The sequence below is a fragment of the Eptesicus fuscus genome, chromosome 4 (genome assembly GCF_027574615.1).
Source record: "Eptesicus fuscus isolate TK198812 chromosome 4, DD_ASM_mEF_20220401, whole genome shotgun sequence".
NCBI classification, from domain to species: Eukaryota; Metazoa; Chordata; class Mammalia; order Chiroptera; family Vespertilionidae; genus Eptesicus; species Eptesicus fuscus.
In genome coordinates this window covers 100,075,390-100,101,265 of record NC_072476.1, presented here as the reverse complement: position 1 = coordinate 100,101,265, position 25,876 = coordinate 100,075,390, and the positions used below count along the sequence as shown (strand labels likewise).

The following is a 25,876-nucleotide window of genomic DNA, read 5'->3' as shown; positions in this document are numbered from 1 at the left end:
CATTTGTTCAAAAGTAACATACTGAGTACTCTTTACATAAGGAGGAAATATCTCATATTAGTAGTCATATTATTTAAGTACTAGTGGCCCGGTGCATGAAATTCATGCAAGGGGGGGGTGTTCCCCTCAGCCCAGACTGCATCCTCTCCAATCAGGGACATCCCTATCACAATCTGGGACCGCTGATTCCTAACTACTCACCTGCCTGCCTGCCTGCTTGATCACCTCTAACTGCCTCCCCTGCCAGCCTAATTTTGCCCCCAACTGCCCTCCCTTGCAGGCCTGATCTTGCCTCCAACTGCCCTCCCCTGCTGGCCTGATCTCGCCCCCAACTGCCCTCCCCTGCTGGCCTGATCTCGCCCCTAACAGTTCTCCCCTGCTGGCCTGATATCGCCCCCAACTGCCATCTCCTACCAGCCTGATCACCCCTAACTGCCTCTGCCTCAGCCCCCACCACCGTGGCTTTGTCTGGAAGGAAGTCGGTCAACCTAGTCTAATTAGCATATTACCCTATTATTAGTATAGATAGATTACATAGGATAGGGTTGCTTAAATGGGGGGGGGGAGCCTTTTTCAGCAGGAGGAGATGCTCTTGGCAAACAAAAATACATACTCCCTATACCTGGACTGATAGTCAGTCATACGCACTATACTGCCAAACCGGTCATTAAAAAATTGAACCACTTTCTTACACCTTATACCAGTGGTCAGCAAACTCATTCGTCAACAGAGCCAAATATCAACAGTACAACAATTGAAATTTCTTTTGAGAGCCAAATTTTTTAAACTTAAACTTCTTCTAATGTCACTTCTTCAAAATAGACTTGCCCAGGCTGTGGTATTTTGTGGAAGAGCCACACTCAAGGGGCCAAAGAGCTGCATGTGGCCCGTGAGCCACAGTTTGCCGACCACGGCCTTACACCAAAGAGCTGTTGCCCTTAAAATCCCTCCTCAGCCCCCACCTTAGGTTCACAGTTCACCCAGATTAGGTTCTGATTGGTTGGTTTCTATGCCAGTCAGCATCTCTGGGCCTATCTCCAGGCCTGATCAGAGAGGCAGGGCTGATCAGCAGCCAACCCAGGCTGCTGGCGAGTGGACTGAACTGCTGACCTCTCAGAGAGAGAGAGAGAGGTGCAGCTGCTGGTGAGGCCTGGAGAGAGAGAGAGGCAAGGGCTGATCAGCAGCTGCCATGGAGGCTACAGATCAGACCCTGCTTCTTTCTCTGGGCCTTGCCAGCAGCCATGGCAGCTGCTGATCAGCCCTTGCCTCTCTCTCTCTCCGAGAGGTCAGCAGTTCAGCCCACTCACCAGTCCCTGCCCACCAGAGCCTGCTTTGTGCAGAGCCTGGCATTCAGTCGTCCCTTCAGTCATTTTGGATGTTACGGACCCTGGCTCTTTATATATATAGATTAGATGTGTAAGCCACAAGCTATTCATTGTCTTAGTGAAGATATGCACTGTTTTCCCTGTGAGGTTGCAGAGAACTGTTAACAAGTAATAATGGGGATATTTCTAGCTCTAAGCTCATTGTGGGTCCTAATAAATGTTCAGTGAAAAAGTCTATTGAGTTAAGAGCCACTTCAATAATGTAGTCTTAGCCATTTGTTATTTAGAAAGTTTAGACTATAGAATTCTGAATATTTACCCCTTGGAATTTTAACCGGATGCTCTTTTCCTTCCTCCTTATCAATCTGATATATTTCCTTCCTCTTTCAAGCCATTGTCTTTCTCCACTCAGATCTGCTGGTCCCTGGACCCTTAGACATAGAGTTCATGAATATTTCCTTGAAAGAAACACACTCAGGTATCCACCAACTCAGGTCCCACTGGAAAGTAGATCCAATGAAATACCCAAGTCATATTAGGAAGCTAAAAAATAACTTCTGTAAATATTGGCCAGGACTTGATTAATATCTGGCAGCTTCCCTAATTTAGGAACCAATTTAGGACCAACCAGAGAAAGCTAAATGTGCTGCCCTAGCCAATCACAGAGGATGCCCTGCTTCCAGTTAGCCCTCCATCAGCTTCCCCAGGCCATCAGCCTCCACTGAGGGTAGCCCTGAGCCTCCCATGTTTTCTGCTATGAAGCTGCCCATCTCCTCTGCCTGCCTATGAGTCACTGCCAAACACAAGTGCTGGTGGCTGACTCCCTTGCTATAGGAAGCTCAGAATAGATAGCCTTTTCCCTCATTTGGTTGGTCTTTGTTTATTCCCATACCACCCACACCATGGTCCAGCATGAGGACATGTGCATTCTTACGTAACTTGCCCAGATTGGCTAGTGGCTTTCTTTCTCAAGGATGCTCTTTATTAGAAAATGCTTCCATCTCTAGGATTGAGCACAGCACCTGCACAGTGGTTAACCTTTTGCACTCGGATGTCGAGTGTGACTCGACACGGTTAGCATTAAAATAAAGGAATCAAGAAAAAAGCAAGCGAGTGCAAAGGGTTTTAAGAGCACCAGTGGGCACTCACTAAGAGTAGAACTTGCAGATATAAGAGCTAATTGAAATGGAAGAGAATTCTGGAAGAAGGACAAGCAATCAGCCATACTGAAATTTGGCCAGGGCAACGAACATGTGAAAACAAGAAAAATGACTCCTGGTTAACGTCACTAATCCTGACAGGAGTAGTTACAATAGTATGAGCCACGGGACAATCTTAGCTTATTTGAAACTTCTCTTGGCATGTCTGCCTCTTGTAAGAAAGAAGAAATAAAAAAATATACATATTTGACACTAATAAAGAAGGTTGTAGGATATATGAAACATTTCTAATAACTGAGAAATCAGAATTGCAAAACATTCTTTTTTAGAATTAGATTTTTTATTTATAAGTATAGATCCTGTATTGTCTGTTTTCTATGAATTGAAAGTGTGAAAACCAACTGTTTGTTATTTCAACAAATATTTATTGATAGTCTGAGATTTTGTTGGCTTTGGATTTATTCAAAAGACAAATAGGAGTGACATGATCAGACTTGTGTCCTAAATCAACTCAGAATAAACTTCAAACTAAATTTCCCTTTAAAAATATTCAATTTTAATGTATTGCTTATTCACAACTTAAAGCTATATATATAATAAGTACTTCACTCCATTATGAATTCCCACAGTGCTTATAGCATGCACTGTAATACAAACATCTGTGGACATATAAATGTGGTTTCAAGTGGGCTGATGCTCATCTCCAGAGGAAGGAAGCACCCACTTCCTGATAACAGAGATTCCCCTTTCTACTTGGGAGGTAGTAATAGAGTGTGAGTGCAGAGGTGGAAATACTAGAGGCAAATGCTATTAAAATTAAATAAAATAAATTACAATAATTGATAGCTTTGTATTACCTGTCTACCTGTCCATGATGAAAGAGAACTGAAACCCACTACCCCCCACTCTCACCTCCCCACCCATCCCTTCCTGCATGCACACAGCTTGGGAAACAAGGACACAGCATAGCCTCCTGTCTTTATTAACATCACTTTATTATCTCACTGTCTTCATGAACAGCCCCTCCTATTCCAGAAGATTCTTGCCCAGGCAAATAACTTGGTTGTTCAATATAGAAATTTGTGGGAAGACCCATCAAGTCTTTAGGTGAAAGCATCAATAAACCGTTTGTGTTCTGACTCTTTGAATTCCTGATCCTATCAATCCTGAACCTGCCTTAAACCAGATGAAATTCTCAACAAATCTGATGTCACCTCATTGAAGACACTGACAAAGCTCTGTTGAGTGGTGTCATCCCTCACCATGGTGAGCAATCATACAGCTTTGTTTTAGCAGCAGGCTGTGTGGGAGCCAGCATTAGACTCCACAGGGACCATTGTTTGCCCACTGGAAATTCGGGTAGAGAAGGCTGTTGGGGAGGAAGAATTTTTTTCTTTACCCTTATAGGTTCTTCTGGCTGTTCTAACAATTAAACTGACATGAGAAAAAATTAACAGGAGAAAAACAAATTTAATTACATATGTACAGGGGCCCCATAAGAATATGAGTACCACAAGCCATCAGGCAATTAAGGTTTATATGCCATCTAGAGCTAAGGAGAAGGGATTAGGAATCTGCAACTTTACAGGGAAGGAAGACAATTTACAGGGAAATGGGAAAAGCAAATGTTTGATATACAAAGGTTTGTCACGCCATGCAGAGACAAGGGGACACAGTCACGGAGAGGGCTGTGAACACACAGGCCTGCTGAGCTCCCCACACCCTGTCCACCACACCTGGCCCACATTCTTGGTAGTTTCTCTGGCAATAGCTCTTTTCATGGACCTCACCTTCTTTCTAAATTCTGTTAGGCAGTTAAGAAGGAGGAAAAAGTTCTTCCTGCATCCTTTGGGTTTCGATTGTCATTAGCTCAAAGTAGTCCACATACTCAAGTGGCACTTTCTGGGGAGACTCATTCTGAACCCATTCAAGGGCATGTGAGGCAGCAAGCCTTTTGTGCTTGCCCTTCATCAGATATGCTATAAAAAGTCATTGCAGAACATTGAAGGTTTGCATATTTTAATTATGAAGGCATTATTCTTGGTCTGTGCCTATAATGCTCTTTTCCCATGAGTTACTTTATTTCTTATTATTTAGAATAAACAAGACTCAAATAGGGCAATGGCTAGCTTAGTTTTAGACTTAATCAGCCATTCTGAAAGATGACTGAATGCAGGCAGTTTATTGAAAGTTCAAAGATAAATTAGAATAAGAAAAGGATGATGACTTGCTGTAAGCTTACTGCCACCCCAACTTAATCTCAGATGACTCATCAATTTGGTCTCATTTGAAGCTTAAACCAAAGGTGCTTTTCTTTTCTCTCCTCTAATAATTTCTTTGTAGGCTTTGATGTTTTTGTAAGTGGAGGCAAGCTTATCAGAGAAGTTCCAGAGGTGGGGGGAAAGGGGAAGCTTAAATGGTGCCTTGAGTGAAATAGATGAATTTCAATGTCTGTAGGAAGAGGCTGAGCTCTTGGGTATAAAGCACAGCATATTCAATACCAAAGAAGGAATTCAACTACACTGGCTAATGTGCTCAAATCCTTTCTGAGAATCCTCATTTCAGAGGATTTGCCTTAAAATGTACTTTTCTCCTGAGATTTTTTTATGGTTCCCTGCAGACACCCTGAGATGGCCCTTTTTTTGGCGCATATTTTAGCCAGTGCAGGGTTAGTGGCACATCAAAGGGAGATACGCTCACCTGGAAAGACAGAGCCCCGTGGAGAGTGTACATGCTCTGGGTCACAAAATGCATTTGATCTTCTGGTTTGGGTTCATGTGTCTGAATTGGTTTCAGGCGAGCTTGTTTCGGTAATTAAAGCCGAGAGTTCTTGGCAGTTTTTTCCTCTTTAAATTAAGAGGAATAACAAAACAGGCTCTTTCTTTTTATCAAACTCTACACGTGTGTAGAATATAATTCTAGGTACTTGGGATTCCAGCTACTCATGTCATTTGCAGATAGCTCTTTATTGCCAACACCTTCCCCCATTGTTCCAGTGTTTATCAGTGGGCTTCTTGGAAGACTACAGATATGATGCCTAAAGAAAGAATCTTGGTGACAGAAATACATTTCTTATTGGGAAAAATTAAGTGTCTGCATAAAAAAAAAAAAGATTTGTGCCTGCCATAAAACAAGAAATGCGATTGGGGAAAAAAGGCCTCATTACAATAAGGTAGGGATAACTTTAAATACTACACTGATTAAGTTTTTAATCTCTTTCTCACAGAACAGAGGCCTCCACTGAGCCAAGAGCAATCTACAAAGGAGCAGAAGCAAGTAAGAAACTCCTGCTAGCCGAAACTGGTTTGGCTCAATGGATAGAGCGTCAGCCTTCGGACTCAAGGGTCCCAGGTTCGATTCCGGTCAGGGGCATGTACCTTGGTTGCGGGCACATCAGTAGGGGGTGTGCAGGGGCAGCTGATCGATGTTTTCTCTCTCATCGATGTTTCTAACTCTCTATCCCTCTCTCTTCCTCTCTGTAAAAAATCAATAAAATATATTTTAAAAAAAAGGAACTCTTGCTAGAACTAGTATTAGAACTAGAACTGCTACTATTGCTGTGGAGCATAAGGGCAATGGCAACAGTGAACATTAACTCAGGGCCTGCCCGGCCCGCTGTGTCCCACGTATTGTTCTAAGTACTCCGTCTGTCTTCATTTATTTCTCAGGATAGTCCTAGAAGGTCAACACTATGATTATCTCTCTTTCATACTTGAAGAAACAAAGACATAGAGAAGGCAAATAATTTGCTTAAAGGATCCAAGCTAGAAAATGCACATCACACCCATCAGAGATAAAGGTAAACAGGGAAAAAGATGCTAAAAGGGTTATCAGAGATACCAAGGGTGGGGTGAAAACTTGTCAGTGGTTCCCTGCAAACTTTCTGTGACCTTGTCAGTGGGTCCCTGCAAACCCCAACTTAGAGTTCCGTCCCACTTGTGTCACCTCTCAGCCCCCAACCTCATGGCTCGACCCAATCTTTGCCTCCCACTCACTGACTCACACCTCCAGCTTTTCCTTGAGAAGAGCACCTGCCTTTTGCCTGGCACCTGCCTTTTGCCTGTCACTGGAGTTCTGGAGCATGTTCACTGTAATAGTTGAAGGCTTGTTCTACAGTCAATATAATTAAACACTTTCTGGACGACTCAAGGGCCTCTGATGGGTTATCATTTATTTTTCTGTATGTTACCAATATTCTCCATAAAGAGCTGGTTGCCCCACATGAGTGGCCCCAGACAGTTCTATTTATATGCATACAAAGAGCAGTTACATGTCCATCTGCCAAGATTGCCTATTTCCTTCTGCTTCCTTCCTTTTAATATACTCTCTAATGCCAAACAGTAGACGGAGAGCTTGGCGTGCTTCCTGAGAACAAGGCATGGGCTACATGACAGCTGTTTGCCTGGCTGAAGCTTAGTGACGAGAAGGGGCCAGTTTTCCACCTGTCCTGTGAATGCCAGCAAGACCTAAATAATTTATCTTCTACCACAGACTTGAGGTATAAAATTATTTCTTTTATGGCACAGGCTTGTGGAGAGAAAAAAGTAAAAGGGCCTGAGAAAGTAGGGTTAAGGACATGGAGCTACAGCCACAAGTAAAGCTGAACAAGGACTCCTGAGATGTTGAAGGGACTCAGCAGAATGACATGAAGATGACTTTAACCTTGGAGGCCCTGGAGATAAAGCGGACTGGAGAGAAGACTTTTGGGAGCTTCCCTTATCTGACTAAAGGCAGAGCTTTCTGAGAAGGAAGATGCTAGAAATCCTCTCTCTGGGGAACTTCCAGCCAAAAAGGAGATTGACCATTAGCACTGGGATGAGAAATCACATAAATGAACTTTATAGAAGATGCCATGCCCTTCATATGTGTCCCCTAAAAGCCCTATCCTCATTATCCTCCCACTATATAAACCATTACTCGTAGGTATTCAGTGAATTTCTCAGATTATTGAGTATCCTGCATGCATGTGAATAAACTTTGTCCCCCCGCCCCATTAATTTGTCTATGAAATCTCACCCCCACTACCATCACTATATCACTAGGACCTAAGTTCATGGAGAAAAGTTTTCCTCTCAACAATATGAAACTAGGAGCTGGATGTTCCAGGACATACATGGCTCAAGGTAGCCGGTGATGGGTTGTTTGAGAGGTAAGCTGTGCTCGGTGGTGCTGTACTAAATGGTCTTTGGCTTTAGGGAGAGAAGAAACATGTAGGCAAGAGCAAAGAATGGATTGAACAGCTATTGGCCTAGACTTGAGCTTGTGGTGGGTGGTGCTGTGTGACAGGAGCCACAGTGAGAGTGCCACAAGTCACATGGCCAGAGAGGATTGGCTCAAGGTGGGTTACCTGTGTGCACTGAAGACAGGGGTGGGGGTTAACCTGCAATACAAAGTTGAGTGTGAGCTAGTTTCCTGTTTGCAAGAATGCATCAGCTCCCATGTTCACACCCTATATGTAGCATGGGGTCTTAGATATACCCACTCATGAGGACTGAGTTCCATGCTGGGACCCTGGACCATTGGGCCTTTGCTAGGTACATGTTTGCATAAAAATTAGATGTTTGAATAACAGCTCTCATTTCTGAGAATAGGTCCTTCACATCTCAATTCTATTTGTGGATCCTCTTTTGAGAATCTAAATAAATACCTGTCATTGAATCATAGCACCTAGTATGATGCCCTGAATATGGTAATCACTCAGTTAATGTTCACTGACTGAATTAACTTAAATTATTACTGAAGAAATATTGACAAGGTTTGTGTAGAATAAATAAATTTAAATTAATCTGGGAAAAATTTTTATTCCTATTTTTAGTATATAACAGAGCCTGATAATTCATATATTTCAAAATAATGACATCATTTCCTCTCCAAGTTGCTTATGTATTTTAAATTCATGAGTTCATTGCACAATCTAAATGGCACTTGAGCCTTTTCTGGGGGCTAATACCCTTTGTAAATAACAATTTAAAGCTCAGTAAGACAGTATGCATTCATGAGATGAAATGGCTGACCTAGTAAGAACTAGCACAACAATTTATATGATGCCCAACCTTGATTGTGTATCTGAATCACCTGGGGAGTAATGGAAACATGGAGATACTCAGGCCCCATGCTGGAGATCCAGACTCAAGAGGTTTGGCATCAGGTTGGGACATGTGTTTTTCTAAACATTTTTGAATTTGGTTCCATGCTGAGCACATCTCCGTTAGTTATTTGTATGGAATCCCTGCCTTGTGCCATATTGCTGTAGACATATGTCTATCTATATAATTATGCCTGTCCTTTAATCTGTGTTATAGAAAGTCACTTCCTGACTTTGCCACATCCTTCCTCTAACTTAAATGCTTCCAAGTACAGGACAGCTGTCCCAGGACAGACATCAAATCCAGGAAGTGGCTTCATTGATAGAGCAGCTAGGAAACTTGAGAGAACAGGAAGCTTTCAGGGGGTATATTGATTGTTTAATGGGGTAGGTTGTGTGGATCATCAATACTACAGAGCTGGTCTCAGTTATGAGCCAACTCCCCCCCGCCCCAAAAAAAAAAAAACCCATAAAAATATGTTGGGACTTTGAAGGCAGAACCACCATGATTTTAAATTTCACATGAGTCATATTAATCTCTAAAAATGTCTTGGGACAAAAATCACATTGCTTATAAAAATGCCGGTGGCATACAGAGATCTAGTTATGTATAAGATTAAGAAAATCATTCATTCATAGCCAACTAAAATTCAAATGGAAAAATGTATTCAATTAATAAGAAAAAGTATAGAAATTCTCTGCTACTAATGTCTATATCTATATTTATATCTGTACCCATACCTATAAATAGAAATAGAATTGCAATTTTGTTGGGCCTTACCTAGAATTGAAAAAGGAGGAGAAAGCAAAAATATTTTTTTCTGCAAAATAAGGAGAACTTGACTACAAGGTGTCTCTAATGGTCTTCTATCCATTAGATTTATATCTTATGAAGCATTTGCCTCACTGCAGGCTATTCTCTCACTTCTAAATGTTTGACAAAGTCTCCTGCCAAGACCTGCATACAGCTGAAAAATGGGAGATAAGTTCACTACCAGAGCATTTGTACGAGTGGTGTCAAGGGGAGGTAGCAACCCCTGCTGTGTTCATAAATGTACTAGCAAAGAAGCATTTCCATTTATTTTCATTATAATATATTCCATGGGTAAATAGCCTGGAACTTCACACATAGATCCCTAAAACAGTCTCTGCCACATGGAGATCTGAACAAGACAGAATGACTAGGTATGCTATCCTGTTCACAGAAATTCATCTATTCCCGGGAGCACTATAGGAAGGGATGACTACACACACACACAAATTACTTGACAGACAAAAATTTCAGTAGTAAAACATGATGATGCCAAATAATGAGACTTGGGAAATAAAAGTAAAACAAATAATAGCCATCAAAAGAGTCTAGACCAGTGGATGGAAATCCAGACTGCTCATCTGATGGCCCTCTCACCACCCCCACCCCATGTTTTTTCCTGGGGTGGATCAATAGGCACAATGCCTCAACTGTAGTATATGCATAAGTTGCTGTTTACTATACTGAACAAGTAAGACAAACTTAAAAGTGCTTCACAAGATGACCTAAAGATAATTCTAAAATTATTTCACAATAGTTGTCCTACTTTCCAGTAGGGCTTACACAAAGAAACAACATTGTCTCTTGTCTGCTTTATTCAAAGGGAAAAAAAAAAATTAAGAAGAAAACTATGTAAAAAACCTATCTTTGGCTAATGAGCCAAGAAATGCTTGTGTACCTGTGGCTAGGCATTTTAAATTAAAATCAGGCTTTCTGATGCTGTTTCTGTATTTAGAGAATTAAAATAATTGGACCATGACTTTAAGTATCTTTTTCCCCCCACTGATGCTACACCGATTAATATATCAGTCCTGAGCTTGAAACTAATATTTTCAACTTCCTACTGTGCATCTCCCCTTTCATGTCTAACAGACATTTCAAAATTTCCGTCAAAAACCGAACTCCTGATCCTACCAGCCTGTCTCCTCTGTCAGGTTCCTATTCGCAGCAGTTTGTACTCCATCCATCAGCAAATCTTGCTTCAAAATACTTCCCATACCCTTCTTCAACAGCTCTGGTCCAGCACAGCGTGTTCTCCTTTCCAGATTTCTGAAATCAAGCCCTCACTGGCCTTTCTGCCTCCCTACAGTGTAGTCTCCAACCAGCAGCCAGAGAGGACTTTAAGTAATGTAAATCCTATCATGTTCTCCCTAGCCAAGACCTTCCGAGTCCTTATCCAGGCTTAAAGGCATCTCTCACTCACCATCACAATCTCCAACCTTCCCCTGTCTCCTCCATTAGTCTCAGCACTGTTTCTGCCACATGCGAAGATCCCTCACACACTGGAGTTTTTGCTCTTGCTGCTCCATGTGCCCAGAAAGCTCTCTCCAGATGGCTTAATGTCTGCCTCTTAATGTCTGCTTAGTGCCCATCACTCAGGATTTGCTTGGATGTCACCTCCTCAGAGAGGCCATTAAGCATGCTCTTGCCCTTGTCACTTCCTAATCCCTTAAGCTGTTTTATTGATACCCATAAGCAGAAGGTAAATATGGTTTGCTTTCTTCTGAAACTTTCCACCACTAGACCATTACCTCCAGGAAGCAGAAACTCTGATGCTCTCCTGAGATTGGCACACAGTAGGCACTCAATAAATACTGGTCAAATGAATAAATGAATGAAATAATTTCACGCCTTGGAAACTGATAGACAAGACAAAAATTATGCTAAACCCTTAAACTATCCAGTTATTTCTTATTACAATATCTTGGCAACCGCATTAAACAATCACATTAGATTTTTATGGTATGAGAACTGAATTGTGGAACTTCTAGTCTGAAAGCTGGACTTCTTTCTATTTAATTAGTCCCGGGAAAGGTTTAAATCCTCTACTCATTGTCCCAATAGTGATACTTTATATATAGATAAGAAATTATGATCTAGCATAAAATTCGTACTGTAGTCTTAATGAGATTCAAATGTAATCCTTAAATCTTGCCTGGTGTTTCTCACCACGAGGGCGGCTGCTTTTCTCTATGTGGTGAGCTCCCTCTGGGGAACTGCAGCTCAGAACTGGTACATTGGAAATGGAATGTGAAAACACAGCACAGCTTCAGCCAGTTTGGCTAGTAGATAGAGCTTTGGCCTGTGGACTGAAGGGTCCCTGGTTCGATTCTGGTTAAGGACACATGCCTGGGTTGTGGGCTCAATCCCTAGTGTGGGTTGTACAGGAGGCAGCTGATCAATGATTCTCTCTTATCATTGATGTTTCTATCTTTCTCTCCCTCTCCCTTCTTCTCTGAAATCAATAAAAATATATTCAGAAACAAAACAAAACAAACAAAACAAAAAATACAGCACATGCACCAGAGAAGCACGTTCCTTTACCGTCAACTGCTGGCCTGGGGGAACAACACAGAGGTCATAGCTACCATTCCTTCGTGGTCAGGATGCCCTGGGGCAGCTGTCTCCAAACTGGCTCCCCGTGTGCCTGGGGCTACCTGAGGAGTTGTCACAGGATGCAGGGCTGGCTGGGGGTTTTAAGGGAATCCATTTCTACATCCACAATTTTCCCATTCAGTCTGAAAACAAAACTGACCTGCTTGAAAACACCCCCATGTGTACTTTCATGGCCTCCCTTCTCTGACTGTGCAAAACCAAGTGCAGTAGCTCCCAGCTCTAGAGTGGAAATCGGCCTCTGACTCCAACCTAAGGCTCTGCAAAGTGTCAGTATCTGGGCGGAGAAGAAAGCAACTCCAATAATGAGCAGTTTCTCTCTCTCCACCCCCTCCCCTGCTTCAATAAAGTGGTTTCCAATTCTTTACCGTCTCCAACATTGAAGGAGAACCAAATCAAAGTGTCATTTAGTAGATAATTAAAAATAACTTCTGATAATGGATCCCAAAGAGATTTGGAAATAATATGCATAAGTTCAAAGAATCAAGTGCTATTGCTATAAAGAAAGATCTATTTCCTTTAGCTTATATGTGTGAGTGATGTTTCTCAGCATTTAAATCTATGAAACCTGAAAATTGAGAAATGGATGATACAGAATCATGTTCATTCAAGCACTAATATTCATTTTTGACTATACAAATTGATTGGAATGAAATGGCTCATCCATCTAAGGAATACATTTCCAATACAGCATTAATTTTTATATTTAAAATTTTAATCAAGATGTATGATACATGTTATTTTGATCAATTGCAACCTACTAATAACTATAGTAGTAACTTAATCCATAAGATAATTTTAATTTACAGTCTAATGCCATGAAATATTAAAAAATAAGTTTTTATTTGTATATATCTTGTTTGCAGAAAGGATGACCAATAAGAGATGTTTAAGCATAAAATATATCCATCCCTCAGGGAGCCTCAAAACAAAGGCTAACACCCGAAGGTCTTTGGGGTTGGGCTCTGGTGATTCTAAAGTACAGCTGAGATCAAGAATTATATTTTAAAAAGTTCTTCACACCTGCTTTGGTTGCATAATAAAAACAAGGCGTGTAGTTTTGGTTTTAGAGGTGCAGTGGTGGTGCTGCATTCTGGGTGCGGAAGGAGAGTGCGAGGATGGCTCACCTGTCAAAGATGCTATGGTCCAGGTTATGCCCAATGTTGAATGATTAGGAAAATCTATGTATGACAATAGAAATTTGGTTTATGTAACCAATACTGTTCAACCTATTATGCGTTCAAATAAAACTAGGAAGTACCTAGTAGATGCCAAAACAGCCCTGTTGAGGGAGTCCCAGTAACAAACAGAGAAGATCCTTTTCCTGTTCCCATGGGGCTCACACTCTAGCAAGACAGTAACAGTGCAACACCTATGACCGCTGTCATCACATTCACACAACATGTGGTCTTGTCAGGGCTTTCAAAAAAAAAAAAAATAACCCATAGAATTGATAAAGGTGTTCTTGTTCCTAAAGAGCTATCAGCTTGGCCAAGGAAATGAGACCACTCCATCTGAAGCATATGGACTAACATGGGTCTTGTACACAGCATTCCTTACCTGCTAAATTTGGGGTACATAGACAAGAAAGATGGGTAAGGAGTGGATAAGAAAGGAGGTGAAAGGATAATTGAGGGGTGTGTGTGTCAGAATTGCTGAAGTGACGATGTTGGAAAGTGAGTGGTAAGAGCAGGGACAGTGGGGAGAGTGCCCAACTGGAAGGAAGGCTGTAAACTTCAATAGTAAGTAATGAGGATGGACAGAGAAAGCTCAAGTAAAATTATCTGAACAATGATGGTCATGCAGTGATCCAAACAGCTGGCAGCTGAGCTTCCCAGGGAGGGGGAGGGAGAGGGAAGGGAGGGAGAGAGAAAGGACAGGGAGGGAGAGAGAGTGAGCTCCTAGACTCGGAAAATTGATACCTGGGCTCCAATGTGCAGAGAGATCTCCGGAATCTGTTAGGCGCTCAGCTTCCAAGCCCAACTGTAGGCTAACACTGATCATGTTCTTCAAACATCTGAATTTAACTAAAGCTGCAACTAAGTTGAATTTAACTAAAGTCCAGATATAGCTAAAACATGTTAGATGAACTCAGCTCTCCACCTTAGCAATCTGACAGAAGAAATGGGGTGCTCCCCTTTTTTGGAGGCATGTATTACCTACTTATGTCAATTCTAATATTTTAATACACAATGCCTGGCACAAATAACAAATCCCAAGACGTGCAAAGAAGCAGGAAAAAGTGAACAAAATTTAAGAGAAAAGATAGTCAATATAGACAAATCCACAATAACCCAGATGTTAGAATAAGTGAATTGGGGCTTTATCTGTAATACATGTTAAACCATCTAGTGAATAAATGGACAACATGCATAAAAAAAAAGAGAAAGAACAAACATGGACAAATTCAGCAGGTAAATGAAAATGATAAGGAAGAAGTACATGAAAATTCTGGAAAATAAATATCAGAAATAAAAAATTTATATGATATGAAGATTAACCCTGGATAGAGCTTTGAGACAGAGTGGAGGAGAAAAAGCCAACAGGGCAAAAGGGAAGAAAACTAGGGAAGTTTTATCTGAGAAACCACGATCTATGAAAATGTCAAATGCTGCTGGGAGGTTTGAGAAAGATTAGAAGAGAAACATGCCCATTCTAGGAAGCACGGAGACTCTTAGGGCCTTATTGAAAATGGTTCACTGAAAACAAATCAGGCAGCAGAGTTCATTTTGTGCCACTCAAGTCATGGAAACTCTGAATATTCCTTAATTAGTGTCCCATATGAAGGTCAGGGTGGCAACAGGTAGGGGTGGGAGTGCAGGAAGGGTGAGGGGCAAAGTGGCCCAGGTAGAAAGCACTGTGTGTCCTGCGCCTGCCATACGACAGGCTGAAATGAAAAGGTGACATGCACATGAATAGTACAGATAATTGAAGAACTTCCTTCAGTAAGTACCAACAAGACATCACAAGGGATTTACTGTATAAGGATAGAGAAGAGGAAGAAAAGCCCCAAAGTTTCCATCCATGTCTATCCCTCGAAAAATGAACATGAGGGCATGTAAAAATGGTTTGAGTATGTAAGTTGTCAAGGAGACGAGGAATTGTAAGTCAGTCCACCTTCTGAGTTCCAGATAGAGTGACAGAGTGAAGATGTCTTTGTATCGGGGAGTGTAAGTGAGAGGCCTGTCTAGGTCAGAACTTCCAAATCGTGTCCTCAGCATGGCACACATGGAAAATGGTAATACCAGTGATGAGTCCTGGGGCAGGGGCTGTGCCCTGTTGGAGGCCACAGATCCAGGTGCTCGGGCAGAATCAGATGCTCCCCAGACCTTCTTAAGGGCGGAGGGTATTAAAATTTCAGCACACTTGTGACCCATTCATGGTGCGCCATGTAGGGCATGCTGGTCTAAAGGAGCAAGTGGAGGCCTGTCCACTGCAGTATCCCCGGTGGTCGTGGCACACGGTGGCCCTTTGTAACTACTTGCTGTGGGAGAAGACTGCGGGTCATCTCTCTCACACACACCTACATCCCGACATTTAAGAGTAGCAAGGTCACTGTTTCAATGGACCTGACTCTCACACAGACACTAAGCAGATTAGTCTGTGGAGTTAATATTCAATTTAAAAGTTGAACACCACCATTTTCCATTTCATGGCTATAACTTTCCTTGCTGATGAGTAAATTAGATTGTTCAAGGCTCAAGGTGAGGACCATGGGCATTTTTTTATCCTCTGGTCTGTCTTTCATACTGAATACCCTCTAATGTTGAAGGACTATTCGTGACTCAACTTAAAAGCAACACATTGCACGTCACTGTACGCGTGTACCAGCCTGGTTTGTACTGCCTCAGCTTCAGTTGCCTGTATGAAATCGCAGGATGATAAAATTTGGGATCCAAAGGATATTATGTGCTTTAGGAAACAAGCCACTTGTCTGTCATCATTCCACTCCAAAGCCATTTATTTCACTGGACATTGTTCAAAGGCATTACAATATAAAAAAATGAATAGGGAAATTTCATTTTGAATTGGAAAAACAGGCTTTCCTGACAATACATTTTCATGAAGTGTCTTGGTTTATAAGAGAAGAAACTCTTGAGTTTCAACTACGTTTCTTGAAAGAACTTTCAGGACATTTTTCTGAGAAGCTGTCAAGAGCTGTCTTTCTCCCCTCCTACCCCAAATCTCTTTGACTCCAGTCTGGCCAGATGAATAGACTGGCTTCTTCCTCTCCAGAAGAAAAGTCTGCTCTTGCTGCTCATGCCATTTCACAGGTCAGCCCCTGCTACCTGCCTTGAGCTGCCTGGATGCCATGGGGCTGGACCTCCAGGCCTCCATCTGCCTCCTGGCTCCCTGGCCTCTTGCCTGGGTTGGTCATGCCTCCTCTTCTCCTGTTACTGCCTCAGGTGTCCTCCAGGATAGAACCACTGGCTCATTCAATTTATGATGTCAGCCAGCCTACACCCCCTTTTTAAGCAGAATCCCCAAATACGGCCATCTTTGCCTGCCCTGTAATTCCTCAAGGTCCAGTATAATACGTTTAACCAAATGTAAGCCTAAGTAGCAGAAGGAGTATCCTATAAACTTTTCAATTACTTTCTAATCCATTATTTTTAGTATCAGAGAGTGAAAAGAACAATTTCTTCCCACGATTACAAGTTTTGTTTTTTTTGGCAAGGCAGGAAGATGGCAGTCAACACGTAGAAGGAATACAATTTAAAAACATTATCCTGCTAAAAACCTCTTTTCTATTTTTAGAATCTCAAGATTTGGGGTATTTCATTTCTCACGCCTTCTTCTCTCTAAAGCTTTTCTTCTGAAACTGTTTGGCCAGGCATAAAATGAATACCTAAAAGTCAAATTAAAGTAAGTCATGTTTTGTTTTGTTTTTCCTCTCTCTTTTTTTGAGATATTTAAAAAGTGCTGACTCCGAATCAACTGGAAATCTCTCAGTTTCGCCTTTTCCCCAGATGAAGTACTTCCAAGGGGTGAATAATTGTCTCATTTAATAAAATAATTATTGGCTGCTCAATTTATTTACAAGTACCCTTCCCAAGGAATTTTTATCTGCCAGAGCCAGCCGCCAAAATTCCCCAACAGGTGTCTGAAGTTAATTAACGAAGAACCCATGGCTGCATAGGAAAGGGAGGCAGCATTCATGAGATTAGGTTCCTGGGTTTGGGAGATAAGAGCTTGAACATAGGAACTTAATCTGAAGATACCAAGTTTTGGCCAAAGCACACAGCTTTGCCACCGCCCACGATTTGGTTTGTAAAATCCAGTTATTAGAGCGGGCTGGCAAAGAGTGCTCCAATACATCAGCTTGTCTGGGAAACCAGGCTTCTTTTTAAAATACTAATTGAAATTGCATGTGTTTCAATTAAAACAACATCTGCTAGGGTCTGAAGAAACATGTTTTGAAAAGCAGAGAAGGTATGTCACCAAAAGGTCTTCAAACTGAATTAATAAAGTGAAGCTTTCATATTATTAAGAATGAAAATAACATACAGCTTCCCTGGGTTGTTCTGAGAAGTGTTCCAGAACCTCAATTTGTCCCCAGGCACAGGCGGGACTTTGTTCCCAGGATCAACAGGACAGGTAGAGAAGGTGCCCAGAGTCAACAGGACAGGTAGAGAAGGTGCCCAGGGTCAACAGGACAGGTAGAGAAGGTGCCCAGGGTCAACAGGACAGGGAGAGAAGGTGCCCAGAGTCAACAGGACATGTAGAGAAGGTGCCCAGGGTCAACAGGACAGGTAGAGAAGGTGCCCAGGGTCAACAGGACAGGTAGAGAAGGTGCCCAGGGTCAACAGGACAGGGACAGAAGGTGCCCAGAGTCAACAGGACAGGTAGAGAAGGTGCCCAGAGTCAACAGGACAGGTACAGAAGGTGCCCAGGGTCAACAGGACAGGTAGAGAAGGTGCCCAGGGTCAACAGGACAGGGAGAGAAGGTGCCCAGAGTCAACAGGACAGGTAGAGAAGGTGCCCAGGGTCAACAGGACAGGTAGAGAAGGTGCCCAGGGTCAACAGGACAGGGACAGAAGGTGCCCAGAGTCAACAGGACAGGTAGAGAAGGTGCCCAGAGTCAACAGGACAGGTACAGAAGGTGCCCAGGGTCAACAGGACAGGTAGAGAAGGTGCCCAGGGTCAACAGGACAGGTAGAGAAGGTGCCCAGAGTCAACAGGACAGGTAGAGAAGGTGCCCAGAGTCAACAGGACAGGTAGAGAAGGTGCCCAGAGTCAACAGGACAGGTAGAGAAGGTGCCCAGAGTCAACAGGACATGTAGAGAAGGTGCCCAGAGTCAACAGGACATGTAGAGAAGGTGCCCAGAGTCAACAGGACATGTAGAGAAGGTGCCCAGGGTCAACAGGACAGGTAGAGAAGGTGCCCAGGGTCAACAGGACAGGTAGAGAAGGTGCCCAGAGTCAACAGGACAGGTAGAGAAGGTGCCCAGGGTCAACAGGACAGGTAGAGAAGGTGCCCAGGGTCAACAGGACAGGTAGAGAAGGTGCCCAGGGTCAACAGGACAGAGACAGAAGGTGCCCAGAGTCAACAGGACAGGTAGAGAAGGTGCCCAGAGTCAACAGGACAGGTACAGAAGGTGCCCAGGGTCAACAGGACAGGTAGAGAAGGTGCCCAGGGTCAACAGGACAGGTAGAGAAGGTGCCCAGAGTCAACAGGACAGGTAGAGAAGGTGCCCAGAGTCAACAGGACAGGTAGAGAAGGTGCCCAGAGTCAACAGGACAGGTAGAGAAGGTGCCCAGAGTCAACAGGACAGGTAGAGAAGGTGCCCAGGGTCAACAGGACAGGTAGAGAAGGTGCCCAGGGTCAACAGGACAGGGACAGAAGGTGCCCAGGGTCAACAGGACAGGTAGAGAAGGTGCCCAGGGTCAACAGGACAGGGACAGAAGGTGCCCAGGGTCAACAGGACAGGGACAGAAGGTGCCCAGGGTCAACAGGACAGGTAGAGAAGGTGCCCAGAGTCAACAGGACAGGTAGAGAAGGTGCCCAGAGTCAACAGGACAGGTAGAGAAGGTGCCCAGAGTCAACAGGACAGGTAGAGAAGGTGCCCAGGGTCAACAGGACAGGTAGAGAAGGTGCCCAGAGTCAACAGGACAGGTAGAGAAGGTGCCCAGAGTCAACAGGACAGGTAGAGAAGGTGCCCAGGGTCAACAGGACAGGTAGAGAAGGTGCCCAGGGTCAACAGGACAGGGACAGAAGGTGCCCAGGGTCAACAGGACAGGGAGAGAAGGTGCCCAGGGTCAACAGGACAGGGACAGAAGGTGCCCAGGGTCAACAGGACAGGGACAGAAGGTGCCCAGGGTCAACAGGACAGGTAGAGAAGGTGCCCAGGGTCAACAGGACAGGTAGAGAAGGTGCCCAGGGTCAACAGGACAGGGAGAGAAGGTGCCCAGGGTCAACAGGACAGGGAGAGAAGGTGCCCAGGGTCAACAGGACAGGGAGAGAAGGTGCCCAGGGTCAACAGGACAGGTAGAGAAGGTGCCCACAGTGCTATGTGATGAGTGGCCTGGGAGAGGTCTGCTCTCCAGAACAGGGTGCCACCGGCATGAGATGAAACAATAACAAAACACACACACGTCTATATTTTAACTGACGGGTGTGCCATACGTTGTTAGAGCCCCCTATTTCCTGGTTTTGCTAGGAGACACTGTGGGTGCAAAGTAATATTCTGAGTGCCCAAAGGATGATGACTGGGATGTGTTTCAATCCCAGGCTGATGAATTTAGACAAAAGTTTGAGAAATTATCTCCTGAGTAGCATTTGGAATGCTGCTATATGATGATGGTGGCATCACTTTATTCCCCAGAGAACACACTCTTATGACTGGAGAATGAGTAAAAATGTATGCCGAAGTTTGGATGAAGATCAGTATTTACAGGCCTAGAATTCCATGGATATGCAGTTGTGAGAACACTAAGTGAAAGAGAATGCTTGGTGCATATATACAGTGGAATATGATTCAGCATAAAAAGAATAAAATCTTGTCATTTGCAACACATGAGGATATTGTGCTTAGTGAAATAACTCAGACAGAGGAAGACAAATAACATATGATTTCACTTATAGGTGGAATCTAAGAAACAAAATAAATGAACAAGCAGGACAGAAACAGACTCATAGATACCGAGAACGTTTTGACAGCTGCAAGATGTGAGAAGGTTGGGGGGATGGGTGAAAAAGATTAAGGGATTAGGAAGTACAAATTGTTAATTACAGAATAGTCATGGGAATGTAAAGTATAGCATAGGGAGTATAGTCAATAATATTGTAATAACTATGAATGGTCCCAAGTGGGTACTAGGTTTATCAGGGTGATAATTTTGTAAGTTATATAAATGTCTAATCACTGGGTTGTACACCTGAAACTAATATAATATTGTATGCCAACTGTAATTGAAAAAAAATATTTAAAAAAAAGAGAATGCTTACAAAGCAATGTAACATTCAGAACAGAGTGGCTACAATGAAGGCTTTCCCCCTCCAATTTTCCAAAGAAAAAATATACTTCTCACTAAATAAAGATATGGCATGTGTGGGGGTGGCATGGGGGGACAGGATGGGTAACTGTCATTCTATTGCCAACATTTTCCCCTTTATACAGCTTTATTTTCACTTCAAGACTACTCATTTATATTTATTTAAGAACATTTATTTATTTATTAAGATTTATTTATTAAAGAACATTGCCCTTTAAATATAACCAGCAATCATTGTCTGTAGAATAGCCAGATGGAATCTTTCATCTGAATATTTAAAACAGATTGTGGCAAGAGCTGGGAATGCCCTCCATCCCTCTAACCCCGTACTCCCAGAATGAATGAAAGGGGTGATTGAAACCCAGGTGAGGAGAGAGAACTAGCACTGGATTTACTGCTTAAATCATAACTAATTCCCAGGTCAAAACCACCCTTATTTTGTTCATGATTCACTAGTGTGGGAAAGTATGAGATGGGCACTGCTAGGTACACCTGGAGATTTGGGGTGCCTTTATATTTTATCTCTCCTGGGGGGATTAGCTGTGATTAGGAACCAGCTGACTCCCCTAGTAAATGGCCCCTCCCTAACCCCAGAGAGTCAGGCTCTGTGTGGTGTTCCCTTTGAGGTTGGAATGGATCAAGTAGGTATTGCCTGGACAGAGGCTCAGCTAGCTGTCAATGTGAAAAGGTCAGGCAAATGGGAAGAATGGATCATATAATATGAACGTGCGGGGGCATCAAAGAAGGGTTCTTATAGGTCCTTCCAAATGTGGAGACTCAACCATCCAAATGAGAACAGAGACAGGGAGAGGGTCATGCAAAACAGAGAGGGTGAGGAGGAAGGACGGAGGCAAACTGGGGCAGGCCGGGTCCACATGGCAGGGAAGGCCCTTCTCTGCAGTCCAGGGTGAAGTGTGGGCGTGGGGAGGATGCTTCAGCATCCCAGCCCTGGCTTGCCTACCAGAAAGTGTGGCGAGCAGCCACCACCCATGGAAGTGAAGGAAGGCTGCTCAGTTAGCTTTGCCAATACCACCCGCAGGGAGCAGCAGCTCTGCCAATCCTTGGCAAAGATTGAGACACACAGGAGAAAGCCTTACTATTTCCTACCCAGTCTCAAAGCCCTTCCAACACGGCAGAGAATGAGCTAGTGTGAGTAGAGTCCTGGACTTCAGTGAATTCCTAAGTTGTCCCTCTTTCCTCCACTCCCTGGATGCTGTGGGAAGAAGCTGAAACATATACCCCTCCACGCCTTCCTCTCTTCATTTGGGGTTCCCCAAACCTCCCCTAGATCCATTCTTCAGAATCATTAACCCTTGTTATTCACCCCCCCAGTGAATTATTGTAGCACATATCTACTGAGTGCCTGTTACAGGTGTAGCAAAGTCGCTAGACACTGTAGGAAATAAAAATAAATAGGGTATCAGATCCCTGCTTATTAAGTCATCAGGAGAAGTTGTGATGCATGCACATAAAAGTAAAAGACAATACAAGAATGAAACTACACAATGGAAACCTAAGATGAATGAAAAGATTTTTTTATCAAGTAGGTGCTACCCATCCCCCCACTCTGAGTTCAAAGAGCAGCCCTCAGTGGGAAGGCCACCTTGTGCTGGGCATTGAGTGATGGGTGGAGGTCAGTGAGCAGAGACTGTGAAGGAGTGTGCCAGGGAAGAAACAGCTGCAGCAAAGGTGTGTGAGTGAGAGTGATGGTGCAGACACTGGTGTGGCTGAAGAATTCATGAAAAGCGTAGTTAGAGATAAGAGGCAGTTTGGGAGGAGCGTGGACAGCGCCTCTGGTGTGACACCAAGGCATTCACGGAACAGATAACCTTACATACTGGGAAACGTACACGTGTGGTGCGTGGGTTCTAACTATTTTGATACAGCCGTTTGATTTCCTGTGCTGTCTGGAAATTCAGCAAAACAAAACAGCTCATATGAAATAGCTCTCTTCAGAGTTATTTGCCATGGATGAGTAGCCACGGGTTAAGGACCAATCTTGGCCAAGTGCTAGAATCTCCCCTCTCTAGTATTTATACTAGTATGTGCTGTATTTTAAAATTTTTATTGGAGTCTTATTTGGCTTGTTTTGTTGGCACAGAGGGGGGCGGATTTGGCTAAAATAGATATCTACCATCTTCATCAGGAACTGTCAACCTGCTGAAATGTTGGGCAATTTGCAGATTGGTTAAAGTAATATAAAGTTGTTTTCCCTTTTCACTGAAGTGAATTATTACCATTAATTTTTTTTAAAAAAAACAATAACAATTTGGCTTGTTTTGTTGGCAGAGAGGGGGCGGATTTGGCTAAAATAGATATCTAAATAAATTTAAAAATACAGCACATACTAGTATAAATTTTTGAATGATGAGATGACACTTGGAAGGATAATTAATATTTTCAGAAGATTACAAAAAAATGTATGGATGTTCATTAAGCCGGACGACTGCACCAAGTCACTCAGAACACAAAGATCTAGCTATAGACTCACTGCCCGCCTGGTGGCAGGGACAGCTCAGAAGCATGGGAACAGCCTGAGTGGGACATGGGAGAGGCAGAGTGTGATGTTCCTTTTGGTGCTACTAAATGATCCTCATTAGAGCTGATGAGGTAGGGTGATGGTTGTTCAATAGCTTATCTGGAGTTTTCCTGATAACAGAGTCAAAGGAAGATAAACCATTCGCTGACCTGAGTGTGGTAGCAGCTCCTCTCTCCACCCCAAACTAAAAGAATGATCTAAGGAGAGATATAATTTAAAACAAACCCCCAGAACCAGTGATGGAAGGAACTGGATTCCTTCTGACCTCCGGAGCGCCTGCATGCGTCTGGTAAACCTCGGTAGGAAAATGAACTGGCTTTTGGACGATTTTCTTTATTAGTATAAAATCATTTTCTTTGGTTGTTTTATTTAAGTTGCTTAATTAATGCTTTGCTGATTTGGAATTCATTTCAAAATGATGGTCAGATAGGAAAATATTTAGTTCAGTCATTTGGCAAATATTTATGACGTTCCTACTGTGGATCGAGGGCTGCTCTAGGTAGGTGGGCTACATCAGTGAACAAATGAGACAGACTTTTCTGCCCTTCACGGGCTTCCATTCCAGTGTGGGGGATGGACAGGTAACCAGGTAAATACATAATATGCTGTATATTAGAAGGTGATCAGTGCTTTGGATAAAAATAAAGCAGGGAGAAGAAGAGTTGGTGGTAGAATGAAAAAATGGAGGCCAGAAAAGGTTCTGCTGGGAAACTGGCACTTGGGTAAAGACCTGAATGGGATGAGAACTGAGGCGCATAGGCCCCTTGGAGGAAGAGGATTCTAGCCAGAGGAAACAGCAAGTTCAAAGGCCTGAGGCAGGACTGTGCTCATCTTCTATGGAAACCATAGTGACCCAATGGCCTCAGCAAAGTTAGTGACAGGGAGGCGAGAGGGTGAGGTTAGAGAGGCACAGCAAGCTGCATCATACAGAGCCTTCGTTTTACAGTGAGAGAGATGAGGAGCTATTGGGAGTTTTGAGTGGAGAAATGACCTGCTCTAAGGTTTCAACAGGACACTCTGGTTTCTGCATTGAGAGTAGCTGTAGGGGGCAAGAGTAGAAGCAGGGAGACCAGGCCCAGCTGGTGTGACTCAGTGGTTGAGCATCGACCTATGAACCAGGAGATCATGGTTTGATTCCTGGTCAGAGCACATGCCTGGGTTGTAGGCTCAATCCCCAGTAGGGGGCATGTAGGAGGCAGCTGATCGATGATTCTCTCTCATCATTGATGTTTATATCTCAACCTCTTTCTTTCCTCTCTCTGAAATCAATAAAAACACATTTTAAAAAAAGGGTGGGTAGGGAGATCAGGTAGATGGCCATGGTAATAACCCAGCTGAGAGATGATGGGAGGTTGGGGAAAAGCAATGAAGGTGAGAAGTGTCAGATTCTGAGAAAACACAGAAGGAAGACCAGATTTGTTGATGGATTGGTTATGAAGGGTGAGGAGTCCAAGGGATCTGTAAGGTGCCTGGCCTGGACCACTGCAAAGACAAATTGCCATCGCTGTTGTGGGGAGACTGTGGAAGGATTGAGCTTGGGGAGAAGATAAGGACCTCAGGTACGGAGATGTTATACTTGAAATGCCTGTTAGATTTCCAGTGGAGATATTGGACAGACAGTTGGACACAGAGATGTGGGATTCATACTAGAGATATCTATTTGGGAGTTGTCAGAATATAGATGATCTTCAACACCATGAGGTCACCAAAGCTTTGAGTGAGATTTGGTAGAAAAGAGAAGATGTAGAAGTTTATTGTTTTGTTCTTGGTTCAAAAATCATTGCCACTTTCTTTTCAGCATGTAAAGTTCTATGTAGCCTTTTTCTACTAATTCACCACTTTGATACATTATTTAAAGTAAGAGAATTAGCAAAGGTCTTTCTTTTCTCCTAGGTAGAATACAATGGTGTGCTTTTTAAAAAATTTTAAATGGTGTGTGTTAAATTCTGCTTTTTTTTTAATTCAAGAAAAATGCCATTGATTCCATAAAGCCCGTGACTGAGGTACTTTCACTCCTATTTTTAAGTGATTGGCTCCCTTTCCTGTCTGGTGACATTAGACAGTAAAGTTTTAATTGAACACGGGCAATATGGAGCTCCAAATGTTCCTGCCCCAGACAGAGCGCTAGATAACTGGCTTCCGAGGAAGAAGGGATGCCTGGAAGCTAGAAAACCAATTAATAGTTCCCTATTTTGTTATATTTTAATCCACCAAAAGAAATAAAACACGCAAACTCACAATACCGAGTGGTCAGTATCCAGGCAGTAGACTGATTAGCTATTGATTTTCCCTTCATTTTCTAGAGGAGCAGCGGGATTTTATCGGAAACAACTACGTACAGAAAAGGAAAGCAGGCAGGGAGAGAGTATCTTGACCTTTTGAGCTAATGGTCTAGTTTCAGTACTTTACAAAATCCACAAATAATATTTAAATTAAATTCAAACATAAACACCAAATTACGTTTGTTTCATGCTTTATAATGTACTGCAAGTATAACAAATCATTGTATGTATTAGAGACAGATTTGAAGTCTGGTTTCCTTGTAAATAAATACATACTGCACAAATTTGATGTTTATTGGAAGATATAATGGGTATTATGAAATGGCAGGAAAAAAATTGCAAAGGGCCTAGTGTGCCACGCTCAGGAATTTGAATAGCAAAAATGAACCAATGTATTTATGTAAAATCTGGATCCACACCTAGTATTCCAACTGCCCCAGAAATAAAATCTTGCCCTTTGGCCCACTCACCTACCTGCTTTCTCCCAGATTCCCAGAGGCTATATACCCTGAGCCTTTGGCATGGGGGGTGGTCCAGCTCCCTGCTGCTTGACCTTCATTGACAC

The 25,876-nt window shown here is 42.9% G+C and overlaps 1 protein-coding gene across 1 annotated transcript in view; it reads right to left on the bottom strand.

The window, feature by feature from the left end:
- Nucleotides 1–25,876, bottom strand: part of CTNND2 (catenin delta 2) — a 664,153-nt gene that overhangs the window by 62,637 nt on the left and 575,640 nt on the right. The window lies entirely within an intron of this gene.